This window comes from Equus quagga, chromosome 13, assembly GCF_021613505.1.
Source record: "Equus quagga isolate Etosha38 chromosome 13, UCLA_HA_Equagga_1.0, whole genome shotgun sequence".
Classification (NCBI taxonomy): Eukaryota; Metazoa; Chordata; class Mammalia; order Perissodactyla; family Equidae; genus Equus; species Equus quagga.
The window spans coordinates 43,786,283-43,805,514 of record NC_060279.1 but is presented as its reverse complement, the minus strand read 5'-3'; the positions used below and the strand labels follow the sequence as shown (position 1 = coordinate 43,805,514).

Below are 19,232 nucleotides of genomic sequence, written 5' to 3'. Positions count from 1 at the left end.
CCATCCGTGACTCAGCCCCTCCATCCACTCCAGTTGCCCAGTGACCCATGTAGATTCTGTCACCCAAATGTCTTTACATTTGTCCCTTCCTTCCTCTTCCCCCTGCCACTGCCATAATTCAGGCCCGCACTACTCCCTACTTGGGCTACTGTAATAGCCCTTACCTGGGTCCTCACACTGTCCATCCTAAATTCTTCTGTCCCGTACATCTTCCTTAAGCACGGCTTTGATAAATACCACTCTCCCTCTGAGTCTATTCTCAGGAGCTCCCCATTGCCTTTCAATTCAAGTGCAGATTCTTACCCTTCACTCAAAGCCCACCTTCCTTTTTAGCCTTCTCTTCTCCTCAGCCACTAAAGAACTTCATTGCGCATCAAGATCACCTGGGGAGCTCGGTAAACAAGCGCCCGCCCCCAGGAGGTTCAGATTTGGCGGGTCCGCTCTGCGGCCCGTCACCTGCGCGGTTACCACGCCGCCCCGCCCCGCCCCGCCCCGCCCTCAGGTGCGCCGGTGCCGGATGCTCCGGACCAGGCGCCGCTGCTGCGCGGCTCTTACTAAGCCTTATGCTTCCAGCCTCTTTGCCTGGCTATGCTGTTGCTTTAGCCTGTAACACTTCCCTCCCGGCCCCATCTCCACCTGTTGAAATTTTTCTCATGCTTTAAGTCCCAGCTCAAATATCTCCTCCTTCATGAAGCCTTTTCTGATTGTTCCAAAGGGATAGGATGCAAACTCCTCAGCATTAAATTTAAGGTCCTTTCGCACAGTACAGCCCCGCTTTACAATTGCTGTCCCATCTCCAGCCTGGTTCCTCCACTATCCCTAAGCTCCCACTGAAATGCAATCTTAGAAAAGGCCCTTTACACATACCTCTGCCAGGAATGCGGTGCCCCTCCCCCTCCTCCCTTCCCCCATCTCTCTCTCTTTTTTTTAAACTTATCCTACTAGGCTCAGCTCATATGTCACTTCCTCCATGCCACATTCATCACAACCAACAGTCTTTCTAGACTCTCCCCCGCCCCCACCGGTGCTAAGTCACTCCCTCCTCTGTGCTTGCTCGGCCCTTTATACCTAATAGAGAACTCAAGACAGTAGCTTACTTCGTGGTTTACCTGTTTAATTTAACCCCAAGCAGTGAACTTGGCCAAGGTTGCATTCTGAGGACCTCGCACAAAGGCGATACTCGGTCATTCCTTCTGGAATGCACGCATGGAGTCTCTTTCCTCCTGAGCCTTCCCTTCCCCAGGACGATCTTGCTCTTTGCATTTCTCCCTTCGCATTTCTCTTCCCCCGTCTTTGCTGTGCTTGTTTTATTCCTCCTACTAGAAGGCAAGCACCCTTCAGGGGAGCAACCTCGGAGGATTTCGCTCTCTATCCCCAAGCCTGGTTCCTTATCCGTGGCAGGAGCTCAATAAATGTTTGTTTAATTGAATTGTAGGGTGTTGTGCTCAGCTAGCTGCTAAACAGCCCCGTTTAAGGGGTTAACTAATAACACTCGGCGAAGTTCTTCTCCTCTAGGGGCATTTGCATTTTAATAGGAATCTTAAAAACCCGAAGGAAGTGTTCTGTGATGGTGGGATTGCAGGCCTTGGAGGGGGGCTCATTTTGGTGGTGCTTGTTGGGCACTGGGGAAAGTCTTTCCAGACCAGGAGTCCTCCAACGTTTTTATGGTAAGGACCCCCTTGGGCAGTCTGGTGAGGCAGAATAATGATTTTAAACACATCAAATACATAGCATTACAAAAATAGTCATAGTGAAATATGATCAAAATATTAAAAGCATCAAATCTGTGATATAGTAATACATGTGCTTCTTTGTTAGAGCATTGATAGAAAGGTCCACTGGCAGATCTAATAACTACTGTGATTTTTGTCGTGGCGATGAGTGTAAGCGATGTTTGGGATATCTGCCACAACTGGAGGGTGATATGAAAATATCAGTGCTTCTGTTGGTGAAAAAGTCATGGACTGTTCATACCTTGATCTGTTGCCTACATTCATAATTGAAGGAAAAGATAAATTTCAGTTAGAAGTTAGTGAAAGTAAAGCTCAATTTTTTCCTGCATCCAAATTCTAGCCTTAGTCTCCACCATGGACCCCGGATTGAAACTGCTTAGCTGACCCCCGCTTCCCCAGATCATGTGGTGGGTGGTCCTGAAGCCACTGAAGCCAGGATCTGCCACTGCCACTGCCTCTGCTGTTTTTCTATCCTCCACTGCCTCTGCTTGGGTCCCAAATTCTTTTTTTTTTTTTTTACCCTTTATTTTCACAACCAAGGACAGTAGTCTAAATTTGCTTCATTTACAGTAGAAATGTGATGAAAGAAGGAGAAAGAAAAAGGATTGTTAGGCCTTGGGGGAGAGAGGGGACTTTAGTCCCTAGCCTGGGAGGGTCACCTCCTCAATGTTCTAAGCGTGGAGTGGGGGTAGGGTGGGCTCAGGAAGAAGAAGAGATCCCACTTCTGAGGTGGGGAAGCAGTTGCAGAATTTACCTGAGAATCTGTGCTGGCTCCTTCTAAATTCAGAAGTCAGTATTGGGGCCAAAGAGCCCAATCCCAGGGGTGGTCCAGCATAGTATCCATCCTTCTTGGTGGTTAGTGACTAAGTTAAATATCGTTGCTCTTGAAACACTGCATTCCCTAATGCTGAAGTTATTTCTAATTTGGGAAAAAGTGTTTGTGCTGTTTTCTTCTTAACATCAAAATACAGGGAACATATTCAGTCCATTCCCAGTTATCCTTGTGTATTTTTTTCACTTAGAGGCAATATTCCCCCAGACAGATTTACCCTGCTGTTGGCCCTGCTGTGGGGCACATACCTCTGCTCTCAGTGGGTTCATGCTTAAAGAATACAAGTAAATCTGAATATTAGCCAGACATTGCTACCAGGGTAAAGACCACATTAGCCCAGGCCAACCATAATCCCTGCCCCTAATGGTAGCAATACCAGGTTTTGCCCTTAACATCTTCCTTTTCTCTTGGGTGCCTTTTCATTGGGTGAGCTCATTAATTTTTATTGCTTCAGCTCTCACCTCTGCACCTCCAGCCTGCCCTTTCACCTGGGGGGACATCCTCACTTCAGTGTTCAAGGGTCACCTATAATTCTAAAACTTAACTCTTTCTTCCTTCACAAACCAGCTTCGCCTTTCTAAAAAATAGCTTTATTGAGATATAATTTACATACCATGAAATCACCCATTTTAAGTGTATGATTCAATGATGTTTTTATAAATTTACAGTGTTGTGTAACCATCACCAAAATCCAATTTTAGAACATTTGCTTCACCCCAAAAAGACCCCTTATACTCATTTGCAGTCGATACCCATTCCCACCCACACTAATCTGCTTTTTGTCTCTTTAGATTTGCCTTCTCTGGACATTTCGTGTAAATGAAATTATGCAATCTATATGCAGTCTTTTGTGTCTGGCGTCTTTCACTCAGCATAGTGATTTTGAGGTACCTCGATGTTATAGCTTGTAGCAGTGCTTCATTCCTTTTTATTGCTGAGTATGTTCCATTATATGGATATACCACATTTTATTTATGCATTCATCAGTTGATGGACATTTGGATTGTTTCCACTTTTTGACTCTTAGGAATAATGCTGCCATAGAACATTCACATACAAGTCTTTGCGTGGACATATGTTTTTATTTCTCTTAGGAATGGAATTGCTGGCTCATATGGTAAACTTATGTTTAACTTTTTAAGAAAACCTGTTTTCAAAGGTGGCTGCACCGTTTTACAGCCCACCAGCAATGAATGAGTTTCAGTTTCTCCCCATTCTCACAACACTTGATATTGTCTGTCGTTTTAAATATAACGATCCCTAGTTGGTGTGTAGTGTTATTTCACTGTGGATCAGTGTCATTTTTGAACCATTCCCATTTCTGACTACAACACCCCCACTTTCCACCAATTTGATGGCTAGAAATGAAACTTAAGCTATTCTTTCTTCCTCTTATATTTACATGCTGTAGAAATGAGCCGCTATAGCCTCCCTCAGGGAGCGCCTGGATTTGCTGCCTCTTCACTGCCCCTTCCGCTACCCTACCTGGGTCTGCATCATCTCACACCTAAACTTCTGCAGTCTTCCAGCTCCTCTCCTGCCAGTTGTAGTTCTTTCGTCAAATCTTCCTTCCTGTAGCTGCAGATTAATTGTTAGAATATTAGCATGAAAAGGGCAGCATGGACATAGAACCAGGGAATCTGTGCTCTAGACCAGCAATCCTACTCATTGTCACATGACCTTGAATTAGCTCTGTAACTTACCTGAGCCCAGCCTCCTTTGTTAAGTTACTTAACCTCTCTGAGCCCCAGTTCCCTCATGTGCAAGGTAGGAATAATGATAGAACCTATCTTGCAGATTTGTTATAAGCCAACCATACAATCCATGTGAAGTCCTTAGCACAGTGCCAGGTGTATGGAGAGCACTCAATCAGTGCTGGCTAATATGACTATTTTAATGTTTATTATGACTATTACTATTATTCATTATAGTGGAAGTATCTTCCAAACCTATCACATGGTTATCATAAAGATCAGATGTGGCTGTGAATATGAAAATGCTTTGAAGAATACCATGCAAATTGCAGCGGTGTTACTTTTACAGTTTTCCCCTTGCTCAAGGAGAGAGAGAGGCAGTGCAAGACAGCAGCAAGAATACAGGCATTGCTGCCAGCCTAGTGTTCAAATCTGGACTGTGCTATCGAACAGTTGTAAGGCTTGGGCAAGTTATTTAACCTCTTCATTTTGGTTTTCTCATCTGTAAAATGGGTATAATTATAGATCACATTCAGGATAATACTGTAAGGAGGGTGGCTGCTCCATGAGTGGTGTTCAGTAAACTGTGGCTTTTTTTTTTTTTTTTTTTGTCTCACAGTATATCCTTCTTGTATGCTTTCTCTAAATTATGTTCTGTGTAATGAATTCCCATCTTATTTAACCACCTGTGTTCCCCACCGCGTCCCAACACCTGCACTGAAGAGACGCTGTAGCCTGGGGTGGTTAAGAGCTTTCCCCTCAGACTGACTTGGGTTTCAGTCTCAGCTCCCACTTAACTGCATGACTTTAGGACAGTTACCTACCCCTGGAAGCACCTGGCCCCTCAACTGTAAACGAGAACAGTTCATACCTCATGGGTCACTGTGTGTATTAAATGAGACAATATAAACATAGGACTTAGAATAGTACTTGGTATGTGCACATACTAAATACCCAGTAAATGGCAGCTGTCACTCTGATGATTTGTAATCACCTTTACTATTATCATTTTCCATCTACACATCTGCTATTCTCCTCTCAGGATCTGGCTTGGCTCCTTGTCTCTCCCTCCTGGGTCATCTTCTTCTGGAACTGCCCAAATCCTATTCTTCAAGGCCCAGTTCAGCTTCTGATCCTTCAAGTTATCACTCATTACTCTAGACTCTACCGGTTGCTTTTTTTTCTGGAAGTCCAGAGTTTGTGTTGTGTTTCTAATACAGTTTAAGAATGGATTCTTATTAAGCTTCATTTTTGTTTCATCAACTGGACTATAAGATTCCTGACAAGGACTATTTCTTCAGCTTCTAATGAAATTCTCACTCTCCTTAATTTGGCGCTAGACACGTATTAGGTGCTTATTAAGTTTTGATTGATAAACAATAGCTAAGAAAGCAAACATGTACAAGTCATTATGAAATTTAAATTCTCGATCACCTGTATGGTCTTCTTCCTTGATAAGAATTAAGACTGATCCTGAGCAAAATTATTTATTCAGAAGCAGAGCACGGAGTAGAGAAAGGGGCGGTAGATGAAAAGTCCCAAAATCAAGGTCAGCACTGTTTGTTAAGTTAGTAAAGCTTGTCTTTGCTGCATAGATGACCTTGATTTTGTTTTCCTCATCACTTCTTGGCATCTCTCTCCAATCTCACCTTTCCTCTAACCCTAGAGGACCTACTTCCCTCAGAAAGCCCTCTGAGTATCTACTTCTAGCTTGAATTTCTGGGGAGGTTCTCTAACCTTCAGAATTAGCCTTTTCTTTCTTCCCTACAATATTCCCTCAGCACAGTTAGGAGTTAAGGATGATAGCAGTCTGGACAGATTAATTATTAAAGTAAAACAGACCTAACCCTTTATTGTATTACCCTTCCCAAGGGCTTGGGGAGGTGACATCGTAAATCCAAAGGTATGAATTTCTAATGGCAGAATTTAAAGGAGTCTGTTAAGAGAGTTGAAGCGATACTAGTGAGTGAGATTTGGTGTGAAAATAATGGAAGTACTGGGGAGGTGGCCTTTTCAGTGCTCCTGAAATCTCTCCTAAGGCCAATCCCATTGTGGATAATCCAGAGACAACCAAATGTAATAATGATAACCAACTTTTATCGGGCCCTTAATATGTGCTAGGCACTATTCCTACATGTCTACATGCAGTTGTTCATTTACTCCTCATGCTACCCTGTGAGGAAGATATTATCATTACTCCACTTTATGGTAGAAAAAAATGAACCCTAGAGAAGTTAAGCAATTTTTTTAACCTTATTTGTTTATTTATTTATCGTGAGGAAGATTGGCCCTGAGTTAACATCTGTTGCCAGTCTTCCTCTTTTTCGCTTGAGGAAAATTGTCTCTGAGCTAACATATGTGCAAATCTTCCTCTATTTCATGTGGGATGCCACCACAGTGTGGCTTGACAAGCAGTGTTAGGTCCATGCCCGGAATCCCAAGGTGCAAACCCCAGACTGCTGAAGCCAGTGCACAAACTTAACCACTATGCCACCGGGCTGGCCCTGAGTAATTTTTCTAATGTCACACGGCCCTCTAATGGCAGAGCTGGGATTCAAAGCCAGGCAGTCTGATCGAGAGCCCCTCCACCCAGGAATGGCTCTGTTGAATCATGTCTCCCCTTGTAAGCATTCTGGGAAAATGGAAGAGCCAACTTCATGAGACAAACCTAGATATCATCATTGTCTAAATCATCACAGCAGACAAGGTGTTGTGCCTTTGTCTACAGGACACTGCACAGAACACTGAGAAGACAGGAAGCATCTGGCCCCACTGCAAGTCTGAATCAACCTAACCTCTGAACCCTTCAGGTTGCCTCAGATGCCTCCACTTCCATGAAGCAGTTTCTGCTTGCCTCACCCAACCCCCAAATATGTATCTCCTCTGATTGCCATTTTACTTTCTGCCTCTGCTCTGCCATTTATTTATTACTTTCTGTCTTCTATTGTGGTTATTTATATACATTGTCACATAGCTGAGCCTTTGCACATTGCTGAGTCCTTTGCCTGGCTGACTCCTATACATTCTTTAAGATTCTGCTCAGGTCTTATTGCATTTCCTGACTCTCCTGTCTGGATTAGATACCTCTCTTCTGTGTGTCCCAAACACCTGGTATTTATTCATATCATAGCACTTATTATAATTGATTATAAATGTTTACTTGTCAGTATTCCTAACTAAATAGATCCCAGACCCCAACATCAGGGGACATGTCTTATACTTATTTGAATCTTCAGTACTTTTCACAATACCTGACACAAATTAGGCACTTACCAAGCTGCTGCTGCTTCTTTTTTTTTAATGAATGAATCTTCCATATATGTCTGATTACATTTTGAGGACAACATTGGATATCTGATTTATATTGTCTACCCCTAAGATGCCCTGCCCTTAGTAGATGTTCAATAACTATGGCAATGTCTGCAGAATGCAGAAAGATGTAAGATTTTGCTCTCAAGGATATATAGCCTTGGAACTACAGTGAAAGGTGGTGATATTAAAAGTTTGCATAACTAGGCTATGTTCTAAAACTGGTGATATAAACATCTACTGCTGAAATAAATGAGAAAGAACATAATAATTTTTTTCCTTTTGTTTGAAGTTACTTGACTAGTAAAATGCGGTCCAATATTCAAACCCAGGTCCAGGTGACTCTGAAGCCAATATTGTTCCTCTTATACCACATTGTTGAGATCTGGGGGCAGAAGGGCCCTATATGGCCCCAGAAGACCCTGTAGGCTTCAGTGATTAGAAAGGAGTAGGCACTGCGTGACCTATAATGTATGTAAACAGGTTGTTCAGAAAGGTCTATCTGGAAAGAGCATGGGGAATTGACTGATGAGGGGAGAGGCTAGAGGCAGGAATATCTATTTGGAGGCTATTACAACAGTCCCAACTTGGGGACAGAAAACATGAGATTGATTTAAGGAGAAATTTGTGGACACTGGTGACTGAGAAGATACATTGACAGATGGAGATTTTGAGTCAGGATTACTCCAAAGTTTTGAGCCTAAGTGAAAGACAGTGAATTCAGAGGTGAGACTTAATTTTAAAAGATGCTGAATTTGTTTTTTAACATGTTAAGTTGACTTCTAGATGAGCAAGCTGAGTACATAGAAATGCAGGATTTAAGCTCAAGGAGGCCTGAGGTAAACCTGTAGATGTGTTGGTCATCTGCAAAGAGGTGATAGCTGAAGTTAGGAGAATGAGAGAGATACCTGAGGGAGAATTGGAGAGAAAAAAGATCAAAGATCCAAGGACTTTTAGGAACATTCACTATTAGGAGACAACAGGAAGAATTAAATCAATAAAGAAGACAGACTTCTATGTATCTCTCTGAAGGAAAGGAATTCGCTATCTTGAAGTGATATCTGCACCCCTACATTCATTGCGGCCTTATTTCCAATAGCCAAGACATGGAAACAACTAAGTGTCTATCAATAGATGAATGGATAAAGAAAATGTGATCTGTATATGTGATATACATACATATATATATACACTATATATACATATAGTGGAACATTATTCACCCTATAAAAAGAAAGAAATCCTGCCATTTGCAATAACATGAATGAAACTTGAGGGCATTATGCTAAGTGAATAAGTCAGACAAGAAAGACAAATACTGTGTGATCTTGTTGTATGTGGAATCTAAAAAACCAAAACTCACAGAGAGAACAGGTTGGTGGTTACCAGTGGCAGGGGTAGAGGGTAGGGGGGAATGAGTGAAGGTGTTCAAAAGGTACAAATTTCCAGTTATAAGATAAATAGATTCTGGGGATATAATGTACAGCGTAGTGGCTATAGTCAACAATACTATATTGTATATTTGAATGTTGCTAAGAGAGTAGATCTTAAAAGTTCTCATCACACACACCCAAAAATTGTAACTATCTGAGGCGATGGATGTTAACTAAACTTAGTGTGACAATCATTTTGCAATATATACATATATCAAATCATTAGGTTGTAGACTATAAACTCGTTCAATGTTATATGTCAATTATGTCACAATAAAATTGGGGGAGGGGAGAAGACAAAACCAGAATATCATCATATCTTGAAATTCAAAGTCTATAAGAGCTTCAGGAAGGAAAGGATATTCATTGGATGGGTTTGGCAAATAGGTTTGGCCATATTGGAGAGAGAATTTTGGTAGAATGGTTGGGTTAATTACAGAGGAGGAAAATGAATTGTGGCAGAAAATGTAGGTTACCTTTTGGATAAATTGGGAATAAAAAGAAAGGGAAAAAAAGAGTATTAGTGTAAGAGAGATTTTACTGAAGATCCTAAAACAAAGGATACGTAAATGGAAGAGAGATAACAGCAAAACCCTTCAGAGGTGAGATGAGCTTACAAGGTTGATCTTGCAATGTAGGAGAAGTGGATAAAATTTGGAATAATTGCTGTGGGAAATGATATAGGAGGCAGTGAGGATACATAAAAGGATTGCCAAGTAAAAAGTAATAAATTCAATTGAAGTTTCCACAACTGAATTTTAGTTGGGATCCATTTTCTTGGTTTCTTGTTTTTTTTCCAGTAATGTCTGGAGCCCAGGAGTGGAAACAAAGAAATGTGGGTACATCTCAGCATTAGGAATTTCCATGGCTGGAATGATAGGTGATCAAGGATTCCAAAAAGGTAATGTGGCTAGTGAGAGCAACCTGGATGCAAACCATGGAGATGAGGTCAAAACTGCGGTGGTTGGGTAGCAATTCCAGAGAAGCTGGAAAGAGATTGATTGTGGGAAGTGGGAAGAGTCCAGCAGTGAAGGCAGAACCCAGGAAAAATAAAATAAGTGTATCTGAAGGGCAAAATTCTTAGAGAAAAGTCTAGGAAAAGAAAATGAAATGAAGTAGTCGAAATACACAAAATTATTTTGGGAAAGAGGTGAAGAGTAAGAAATGAAATAGTGAATTAGTGGAAAGTGAAAAGGAAAAGGGACATGGGACTATAAGGACAGATGTGAAGAACTGGCATGAAGATCAAGAGATTTGGGGAGAAATGGTTAGAGCACAAGGAGTACTTAGGTTGTTTCTTGTTAAGCCATGATGGACTATGGTTACCTTGGAAAACTGGAGCAGGGATCAGCATTTATACATTCATCATTTAGGGTTCAGGAAATAGCAGGCTGAAAGTCACAAAAGTTGACTTTCAGAAGGCAGACATTGAATGTAGGAGGCACAACCATGTAGGTTTGAATGTGAAAATAAAAGGAAAGCATTGGTGGTACCTTCTCAAAGGATCTGCGTGTCACATCACAGATCTGTCAGAGCTTTCATATATAGGGTGCCTCTAATTCCCAGATTATGGAAAGCAGATATATGGTGACAGAACAAGACCCAAGCTCATATCAGAGTGCCAATGGCCCCAGGTGGAGCTACAGGAAGGAAGGAGGTGGGAATATTGATTTCTTCCTTACAAAAGAGACACTTAGCCCTAAATTTTCCTGGCAGGGATGAAACTCTGGGACTCCCCATTGACTTAAATGGACTGGTGAAAGCTGGGGTAGGGAGATTTGTTTCTCCTTCATGGGCAACTGAAAGAAGAAATCGTTTCCTGGCTATTTTATTACAGCATTGGGCATGGCACCACCGGAGTCAAGATGCCATCCCATTCTAATCCTTCATTTTCAGTCATATATGACTCTCTTGGTAGTATTCCTTTGGGGTTGAAATTCACCAGTTTTGGTTTGGACAGTGAGGTAGATGAATTGGTAAGAAACAGTTTAAACAGCAGGAAATCGTGGACAAACTGAGGGCTTTAACTAAGGCAAGAATTTGTTAGGGCCTCTTAAAACCCTAGCACTGGCTGGCTGAGTGGCCTCAAACTTTTCGAGTCTTGATTTCATCATTCCTGAGGTAGAACCTCATGTTCTCTCCCACAATGATAAATAGTTAGGAATGAACAATCCTTGGAAATTAGAACAGTGCTGTAGAGTGTTGGGTTTAAATTCTAGTCCCTAAAAATGGACATAATCTTGGCAAGTCATTAAACTTCTCTGTCTTACAATTCTCATCTATAAAATAGGAGGGGGTTCCTTCCAAAGCTAAAATTTAGGTATGAGTTTATCAAGAGCTGAGGGAACAAAAGCATTTGAAAGAGGAGTTTACAGGTAGAAAAGACTGGAGGCAAATTTAAATAACAGATGTTGCGATTAGTTGAAGAACTAAGAAGCCAACTTTGTATCATTCATGTTAGCATCACAGTGAATGCTTATTATCATTTATGAGAAGCAAATTTCAGAAAGCAACAAAATTAAACCCAGGTCTCTTTAGTCTCAAAAGCCTTTCTTTTTAACAATTTTACCATTTGCATTTTAAAAAAAGATTTATGTTAAGAATTTCTAGAGCATAAACAGTTTGAAACTTTTATTTATAGGATGCTTTTAAAAATGATTTCATCATTATCCACTAGTTTTTATGTATATACAATGTGCTAGACTCTTATACAGCAAAATAGATAGAATTCTTCTCAAGTGAGATGGAAATGCATGGAAGTTGGAAAATTCAGAGGACAAAAATTCTAGCAAAATAAACTATTTGATAGAATAAATAATATTTTAAAGCGCATTTCTATCCCATGTGGAATGTAGCTAAATTAACATTACTATGGAGACTCTAACCTTTAGATGTCATGACTTTTAGCATACTTAAATTCTCAACATTAATGCTCTTTTACCCGAGTGTTATGCATTTAATATTCATTTACATTTTCTTCTGGTTCAGTAAATAATTTTGAACTTTGACACTACAGTTGAGTGAGGGTGTAATACCTAGTAAAATGGTTGACTTTTTTTTTCCTGCTTTATCTCCCCAAATCCCCCCAGTACATAGTTATATATCTTAGTTGTGGGTCCTTCTAGTTGTGGCATGTGGGACGCTGCCTCCACATGGCCTGACCAGCAGTGCCATGTCTGCGCCCAGGATCCAAATGGCAAAACCCTGGGCCGCTGCAGCGGAGCGCGTGAACTTAACCACTCGGACATGGGGCCAGACCCTGGTTAAGACTTTTTTATACGTGTATTATCATTATAATGAGCTTGTTTTTTGGGCTTTGTGAGTAGAGGTGATGTGGTCTGGACCAGCCCAGCCCACAGCTTATTTTAATGGTGGTTTTCTCTTATAGATATGGTCTGTGAATCCTTTCTTTCCACCTACATTAGCAATCTCAAGTGTTTCTTTCAAATTCCTGGGTTTAGTTGTCTTTTTGTATGTCCATACCTGACTTTTTCCTCATGTCTTCTTTTACAGAGGTCATTACCTATGTTACATCAAATATTCTATTGTCAAAACTCGACAAAAAAAGCATTTTATTTTAATTAGTTCCCATTTAAAATCCTTCAATTGATCTTAGATTTATATTATTTATACCTACTATTGTCTTTTTTCTTTATTCATATCCTCAGTCATAATGAAAGACAAAGAGAAAACATTTTCCGACGAAAAAACAGTTCTTTATAGGATCTAAGCTGGGGAGGCATGGTATAGAAACTCATATGACCAGTCAAGAGTTTTAAATGGTTTTGAAAGCTTTATCATTTAGGGCTCTCTTGTACCATTCTTTACAACCAGAGCCATTCGTTAAAAGATTGCCCCAAGGAAGGTTTCCTATTTTATAGACAGGAAACTGACACAGAAATAAGTATCCTGGTTAAAACCATGGGTGATGGAAGCAAAAGCAGAAGAAAATTTATCTACTTCTCTTGGCCCTTTTGCCTCCAACTAATCTTCGGGGAGAATACGAAGTACATTGTAACATAGGGAGTCTTCACTTAACTGATTCAGAAAAGCTGTGGGGCCAGTGCACATAGTTGCAGAAACATCTTAGATCAAAACTCTACAAAGCACAAACGCAGAGATGTAACAACAGTGTGTTCTGGGGAGGGCTGTGGAACAGACGGGTCTGTAATAACACTTGGTCACGGCAGCAACGAGGGCCACAAAGATAAAACAGGAGTAGCTAGAATCTTGAGCTTTATTCAGCAACATGCGCTCACCATGATGCCGTCATTTTTCCTTCTGAGAAAAAGTGCAATCTAATGGGTTACCCTCTCACTTCACAGGGGACCCTGCCGGGATGCCTGGGCTTTGAGCTCTCTAAAGCAGAGGCCTTCTGAAATCGGGGGAGCGGTACTGAGATTAAAAAGAGGTTGTGAAGCGATTCGAGGATCTGGGCAGAAGGTCCTCTATGGGCACTAGGTAGCGATGCGTGCGCGTGGCTGGGCTGGACCTGGTAAGGAAGGGGAAACCCTGCACAGGTCACCGCGTCTGCAGGACCCTGGCGAGAATCTGCTTTGGAGAGGGTGCAGGAGAGTGCAACCCCGAGAGGGGCCTGCTCCCTTGGGAGGGAGAAAGCTGGCAACAGCAAAGACAGTGCAGAGATTGAGGGGTGAAGACAAGGGACCGGAGAAGGGATGAGGCAGCGTGGAACTGCATCCTGGAGGTGTGAGGTGGTACCCTTGAAGACTGAGGACTAGGCCGGGACCGAAGTATAAGGGAAAGACCCCCTCCTTCGGCAGCTCCCAATTCGTTTCTGTCAAAGATGGCCAAATTCCACGCTGCCCTTCCCCAATCCGCCTTTTCTAGTCCGCTCGGGTTGCTCTCCAGTGCTGCAGGACGCGGTGGGGAGCTCCGGGTGAGTCTGTGCGCGGGAAGGAAGGTGCGGGAACGAAGAGACCCTCCCCGGACCCACCTCCCACCCCGCCGGCCCTTGGGGAGGTTCTTTTAGTTGAGCAAGAGGGCTCTGCCGCTTTAAGGTGGGAAGTAGGCGTCACCTCTGTCCGGGTGACGAACTGGGGAGGGGACCTGGTGGGCGGGCCCATGCAAAGCAGGAGGCGGTGCCCGCGGTGGGCGGCCCCATAGTAAAATATTGGAGGGAGGGGCGGGGTCGAGGAGGCGAGGCTGCCAGGTGGGCGGGGCTCGGAGGCGGTGCCTCTCCGGGAAGGCAGGGGAGGGGGAGGAGGAAGCGGCCGGGTTGGTACCATTGCGCGCGTTCCGGGAGGGGGACAAGTGACATTCCCTTGGAGGGGGCGGGCCCTTACCGGCGGCGGGGCCCGGCGCTGAGGCGGGGAGGGGCAGTCCCCATTCCCCCGCCGGGCGGGACGTCGGGGCCGGGGGAGGGGGGCACTGCTCAGCTCGCGTCCGAGGCGGGGCCGGCGGTACCTTTCGTGGCGCGGTGCGGCGGGGGGAGGGCCGAGGGGAGGGAGAAGGGGCGGGACCGGGAGGGGGAGCCGGAAAGGGGGAGGCGCCGGCGGACAATGGAGCCTATGTGTGCCTGCGGGAGTGGGACGGCGCCGCCGCCGCCGCTGCCGCCGCCGGGGGGAGACGCTGCGCCGCCGCTGTCGCTGGCCCCGGCCTCGGCCCCCCGGGGCTGAGAGCCGCCCGGACCGAAGCCCCCCTCCCCTGCTCCGCTCCTCCTCCCCCTCCCCCACTCCTGCCTCGAGGGTAAGTGGCACCTCGGGGGGGAGGGGGAGGGGAAGGACCGGAGCTGGGGGTGGGGGGGCTGGGTCCGCGTCCGCGTGTTTTGAGCCGGTTTGGGGGCTGGGGTGGCCAAAGCCGCGGAGAGCCGTGGGAGGGGGAAGGGAGAAAAGGGGCGGGGGTCGAGGTTGCGGGTTTAGTGAGTTGAGTCTAGAGAAACCTGTGGGGGGATGGGGGGGGGGGGGTGTCCTCTGCTCACCGCTCAGTGAGCCGTGAGGAAAGAGGGAGGCATCTCTCGATTTTTTTAGAGGTTGTGTCCCAAGCAGTGCTTGGAGAGGCTAAATGAGGAGATGGGACGATCGCAGGGTCCTGGGATGAAGGGGCATTGGAGGGGCGAGATGGAGAGCTAAATAAGTGAATTCGAGTTGAGTTTGGTGGGATTTGTAAGACCCCGGAGATGGATAAAGAGGTAAAGGGGACTTTGCAGGCCAGTGACTTGTTGAAGGGTGGGGGGAAGTGAAAGCTAAGGATGTATGAGTGGTAAAGGGCTCCAGCAGGTGAGGTGGTGGTGTCTAGGTCACTGAGTCATTGTGGGGGTCGTGGACACACCAGTGATTTCCAAAGTGGAGCCCTGGTCATTGACCTTTGAAAGTTGCAAAGACTATTAAGATGTCACTGGTTAGTGTTGAGTGAAGCCTGGTTAAATGGAGATATCCTAAGGAAAACAAGAGCAGGGTTGGTTATTATGTTCAGAGGGAAGGGCCAGAGGCCTGTAATAGTGTTGCTGGGGGCCTTATGTGAAGGCTCCCAAGCCTGAAGGAGGAGCCTGAAATCTGGCCTCCAAGAGCTGTGGTCTGTGATAGAGAGGAGGGGCTTGGAGCCTCAACTGTAGCCCAGTTGGGGACTACTGAAGTTATTAGACAAGGTAGAGAAATGGACATCACTGTCTCTTGGTGGAGAGAGACTCTAAGGTGGGATAAAATTGATGGCAAAGTTGGACATTGGTTAAGGCAAACATGGATAGATCCCTGGCAGTGACTTTAGTGGGAAAATGATTGTGTGGCTCTGTAGAGTTATATTTTGATCAATGGTGTGTGATGGAGTATTTGTTAGCATTTGATATATGGAAGAATTAAGTGTTCATTCTTGGGCCAGAGGTTTGGACTTTTGTGCACTGAGCACAAAGTGATGGATCAGAATTAGCACATAGGAAGGATAAATAGTAAAGTAGCTGAGAAATGGGGTTGGGGAGGGCAAAAGGATATTCGTGGGTAAGACTTGTGTGTGGTTTAAGAAGCTTAGACTTTCCATGGAGATTGTGCAATGTAACTGTCCTCTTGATTTTCCTTGACTGGATACTAGTGATTTGAGAAGTTTTTGCAAGGAATTAATGTTAGTGTGAATAATGCTATGGTCCTAAGTACAAGTTTAAGAAAGATCCCCTTACTCACTGTTGGAAAAGACCCAAGCTATTAAAGACAGAAATGAGTTAATAAAAGGAGCAGTTAGTTAGATGGCAGAAGGATGCTTTGAGGAGAAGGGATTCCATTAGTTGATGATTTGGATAAGGAGAAAATTTAATGCAAAGTTGAGACGGGTGACATTTCATAGTTTTAGGACCTAGGATCTAATGGTATTGAACCATTAGAATATTATTTTGTAATAACAATGTTGAATGTAAGATGATAGTAGTTCCAAAGATATGATAGATAGATAAGGAGGTCATGACTAGAAGATGAAGGAACAATTTCCATACTGTTCTCTTCTTATCAGGCAGATTGTATGTAACTTGGCTCTTGGGCTAAAGATTCCTGACCTGGATTCTTAGATGATTAACATAAGCAAAAAAGTACTTATGTACATGGGAATTTGCTCTATGGCCTATTTTCCTCAAAGCCTTCAGAGATGTCTGCTCCTGTGAATCCAAAGAAAATGCTCTCTGGCTTGTAGGAAAAAAAAAAGTACAAAGATTTCACAAGCATTGTAATCAACTAAATATTTGATCATGGTGACTTGGTATAGTGGTTAGAGCCTTGAACTTGGAATCAGGAAGTTGGCTCTCCCGTTGACTTATATGTGACTTTGAACAAATCTCTCATATTTATTCTCCCAGTTTTCCTATTTGTGAGGTGTTGATACCACTGTTGTGACCCCTCATAATGCATTGCAGCACTCAACAAGTTAATGCCTGTCTGCCAAGTGCTTTGAACACCTCTGTTAGGAGAGAGTATGTAGTCCAACTTTTTTCTCACTTCTGAAAAATTACTATCTCAGGAACAGACCAGATTTAGCTTCTGTAATAATTATAGCAGCATACTTGATCAAGGAATCAAAAGGAGTACCTCATGCATCTGTCTTGTTCTATTGTCTGGGTTTTGGTTTTATATTAGTTTTGAAAGGTGATACCTCTTCCTCATTTAGAGACAAGACAGTGATAATGATGAAAGTTGTAGAAATGTAAGCAGAGGTCCCCACGGGAGAGTGGGAATACACATGCTGTGAGCACTAACCTAGGCTGATGCAGATCCTAAATTTGTGTGACCTTGGACGTGTTACTTGGCTTCCTGGTAGCTGAACTTCAACTATGAAATAATGGTGGTGGAATTACTTCCTTGTCTGTCTGCTTTGGTGACTATGATTTTAGGGTCCCTAGTAACTTTATTTCCTCCACCTCAAGGGTTCTTAACCCTTTATGTCCCACGTATCCCTTTGGCAATCTAATGAAGCATAGGACCCCTTCTGAGAATCATGCTTTTTAAATGCTTGAAATAAAATGCATAGAATTACAAATTACATGGAAACAGTTATCAAAATGTTAAACAATTGTGACACAGTAATTTATATGCTTTATAACACATTAAATAACAAATATAGCTGCAGGTCTAGCTACAATACTGTATGACAATATCATAGTTTTGAAGTAGTGATGAGTGTAAATATTATGTTGAGATATCTGCGGTGACTGTAATGTGACGTCAAAGTGTCTTGTGGTTTCTCTTGGTGACACAGTCACAGGATTGCGAATACTATCCTGGGTCATTACCCACATTCACAATTGAAGGCAGTACAACTATTACTGAGAGGTTAATAAGTGTGGAGACTGATGTTTTCCCCAGCAAGTTCACAGCTGCCCCCTCTTGTCAGTCTCTCCACAGACCCCGTGGGAGGCAGTGGATCCCAGGTTAAGAACTCGTGCTCTAAACCACTTGATTTTTGAAAGTTAAATTATCTTATGGCCACTTGCATTAGAGGCTTTGAAATATTTTTTTCCATATCTCCACCATGGTAAAAACAAGGGCATAGAGAAGATATGAAATAAAAGTCCATTTTGCAACCTGTGATGACTGTTCCTGATTGTGGAGAAAGTTAGAAACAATGATAGAAGAGGCTTTGGTTTGGGTGGATTGTGCTTTTTTAAGCTTCCCAGTCTTCAGTGGGATGGATTTGGGTTACAGTGCTCCAACTTCTTACATTTTGACTTTTAGTGGTTTTGCCTTCCTTCCCCGCTTTTGACCTAATTATTTTCTTACTATTCCTTTTTCCAAATTTTATTTTGGCCACACAGCATTGGAAAATGGGTGGTTTTCTTTGCAGTTGGTGTGAATTGGGATATGAACTTTTTCATTCTTCTCATCCCTGTAGGACTGAATGTGGGACTAGCTGGTATCTCTCCACTCTGATCTAAAAATTCCCTTCCGTTTGGGAGGCAGAGATCATTCCTGGAAAGTTCCTCTGTATCCCAATGTAGAAGAGAGAGCAAATTGGACATCTTGAAAGGTAAAGAGCCTGGTGATGAGCACATAACTTCTGTGATTCAATCTGAGTACACTGTATTTTTCTTTCTGTTTCTGTTGGGTCTCTTGTAAGTTAAAACTATATTGGTTCACTATTGTAGCAGTTCCCAAGGCAAAGGTCATCAAGTTAATTGCAAGTCAGAGCTGTAAGTGCAGTTAGCTTATGCTTTTCTGTGCGCGGGCACTTCTGCACTGTCTCCCCTCATAGGAAGGGCAGGTGGTGAGAAGTTAAACAGGTATTTATCGTGTCGTCGTTGATTTGTGTGTGAGGCAAGGTTAACGATACACAAGCCCCAAGCTCATTATAATACATGGATCAACCCGCATATTTATTGAGTTTCTCTTGGGTGTTGGGTGCTGAGATGATGGCCCCTTCCTCAGGGCGTTCCCTGTCTACACATAACACGGATGCAATTTTATAAGGGTTAGAATACTGTTGTGAATATTATGCTTTGGGACCATGGAGGACATTCCTGGGGATAATTGGGAATAAAGGAGAATTTCACAAAGAAGAGACATTTGTGCCGAAATTTTATTTTGGGTAGCCATTATTCTAAATGATGATAGTCAGAATTCATTTTTGAATGCTTAAATTTTGTCAAAACTGTTTAGCTTCATATAAGTTTTTATTTGCTCGCTTCAAGTTTGTTAGCCTGAAGGATGATAGATGCATTTTTACCCTGTGAGTATGAAAATGTATTAGTATTTTGTTTGGACCAAGGTTTTCTGTACGTGCCCATTGTATAGTTTTCTTCTCT

The 19,232-nt window shown here is 43.2% G+C and overlaps 1 protein-coding gene across 4 annotated transcripts in view; it reads left to right on the top strand.

Moving 5' to 3' along the window:
- BCL9 (BCL9 transcription coactivator) overlaps positions 1-19,232 on the top strand; it is an 80,098-nt gene that overhangs the window by 40,921 nt on the left and 19,945 nt on the right. For 2 of the 4 annotated variants that reach the window (XM_046682302.1, XM_046682297.1), the window contains exons 1-2: positions 14,480-14,707; positions 18,323-18,457. The gene's annotated coding sequence lies outside the window, so the exon portion shown is untranslated. Of the gene's footprint in view, positions 1-9,883; positions 9,903-14,479; positions 14,708-18,322; positions 18,458-19,232 lie in introns of those variants that run through there. The other 2 variants (XM_046682299.1, XM_046682298.1) reach the window with 2 other exon arrangements.